The sequence below is a fragment of the Penaeus japonicus genome, unplaced genomic scaffold (assembly GCF_977035675.1).
Source record: "Penaeus japonicus unplaced genomic scaffold, GWHDUDI00000001_assembly GWHDUDI00000031, whole genome shotgun sequence".
Taxonomy (NCBI): domain Eukaryota; kingdom Metazoa; phylum Arthropoda; class Malacostraca; order Decapoda; family Penaeidae; genus Penaeus; species Penaeus japonicus.
The window spans coordinates 8823137-8825636 of record NW_028234433.1 but is presented as its reverse complement, the minus strand read 5'-3'; the positions used below and the strand labels follow the sequence as shown (position 1 = coordinate 8825636).

Sequence of the window (2500 nt, the reverse complement as noted above, 5' to 3'; positions counted from 1 at the left end):
TGTGGTTTGTACCGTGAGTGAACTGTAGTGACTGATAGTAGAGTGATAGAGTAACTGTGACTTACATACACACTACAATAACTCTATCTAGACTCACTATCACTCAAACAATATATCAATTCACACACACTCTCACACATGGTGATGTGTTTGTGTGGTGAGTGAGTGTCTGAGTGTGTGTGTGTGTGTTGTGTGTGTGTGTGAAGTGTGTGTGAGTGAGTGAGAGTAACACTAAAACACACACACAGCTCACTAACACTCACACACTCACACACTCACCCCCTAAATGTATTTGTGAGTGTGAGTGATAGATATATATTGACACCTCAGAACACAATACAATCACACAAACAATCCCTCACACTACATCTATCACTAACTTCGGGGGACAACACACACACACGACAGCCCACTACGCACACACAAATAGAGAGAGATGTCAAACACATACAGATACATGAAGACACATCACACACACACACACACACACACGCCACGACACGACACACACACACTCTACACAATCAATACAAAACAGAGCACAAACACACACACGACACCCACACACACACCCAAACATACACACCCATACCCCCACACCCACACACAGCACCCACACACGTCACTCACACACACACACACAGCACCACCTCGAACCGACCAACACACCCACACACCCACGAACCACACAAACACACACGACACACACACCACACACCCATACACACTCACACCCACTCACAGCACACACGACAACACACGACTCCCCACCTACCCCACCCCCCCCCCCCCCCCCACACATTCACACACACTCACACACACACGACGACACTACACACTCTCAGCTCTATCGCGCTCGCGCGTCTCTCTCTGGCTCTCTCGCTCGCGAGCGCAGCGCGCTCTCGCTCGCGCGCGCGCGCGCGCGCTATCTCTCGCCGTTTTGTCTCGCTCTCTCTCGCTCTGCGCTCGCCTCTTCTCGCTCTCGTCTCTCCCCGCGCACTGCGCGCACGCGCGCGCTCGCGCCGCTCTCTCTCAAACCACATACATAACGACAAACACAGACACACTCACACACACACAAACAGACACCACACACTCACAGCACGACACACACACACACAGCACACACACACACAACACACCTCTCCACACTCACACTACTCTCACACTCGACCTCACTACACACACACCGACACACACACACACAGACACACATACACACACACAGCACACACACACACACACACACACACAGCACACACACACGTCACACACAATCTCCACACACACACACAAACACAGCACACACCATTAACACACAGCACCACACACTTCACAACATCGACACACACTACTACACTCTCACACACACTTCAGCCACACATCACCCATTAGAACCAACCACACTACACACACACACAAACACACACACCCACGACCACACACACACACACACACACACACTCGACGACCCCACACTCTCCCACACATCACTCACACACACTCACACACTCACACACACACACACACACTTCACTCTCACGCACTCAAACACACACACTCACTCCACAACACTCACACCACACTCACACACCACACACACACACACAAATACATACTTACTGACTGAACCAAACGACACCCACACACACACACAGCCTCACACACACACACACTCACACACACACACACACACTAAACATGACACACAGACAGAGCACACACACACGCACCACACACGCCAACAAGTCACACTCAATATACACACACAAAAAGAAATTCACAAACTCTCACACACCCCCACACACACACTCACTCACGGACACACACACACCACACACACACACTCGGCACACAGCGTCACACCCCCCCTAACACACACACATCCACATACTCACACACGACACTGCTCTCACTAACGCACACTCAAACACCCACTCACACACGCAACGACACACACATCACCACTCCCACTCACACACACTCGACTCGACACACACACTCACACAGCACACACACACCACCCTCACACAATCACTCCACATACACGATACCACATACACAATACACATACACAAACACGACAGCACACACACACACTCACACACACACACGACACAGACGAGACCACGTCCACACACCCATACACACACAAACACACACACGACATCACACAAACATCACACTCGCTCACACTCGCTCCTACACCCACACAACCCCCCTCCCACACACACCTAACACCCACCCACATACATGACCACACGACACACACACAACACACTCACCAACACACACTCACACACGACCCTCACACTCTACCACACCACCTATTATACAGATAACAGCTGAGACCACTCACAGTCACTCAAAGACACTCAACATCGTTAGACCTCACCAGCATACTCCGCCTCCATCTGCCCGACGAGATTATACCCAAACAGACAATAAGACAAATCCCCACCCTCACCGCCCGCCAATGCTAATTCCCATTGATTCCATG

General features: G+C 51.0%; 1 protein-coding gene across 1 annotated transcript in view; it reads left to right on the top strand.

The window, feature by feature from the left end:
• The window catches only part of boss (G protein coupled receptor bride of sevenless), a 21454-nt gene that overhangs the window by 7159 nt on the left and 11795 nt on the right, over positions 1-2500 (top strand). The window lies entirely within an intron of this gene.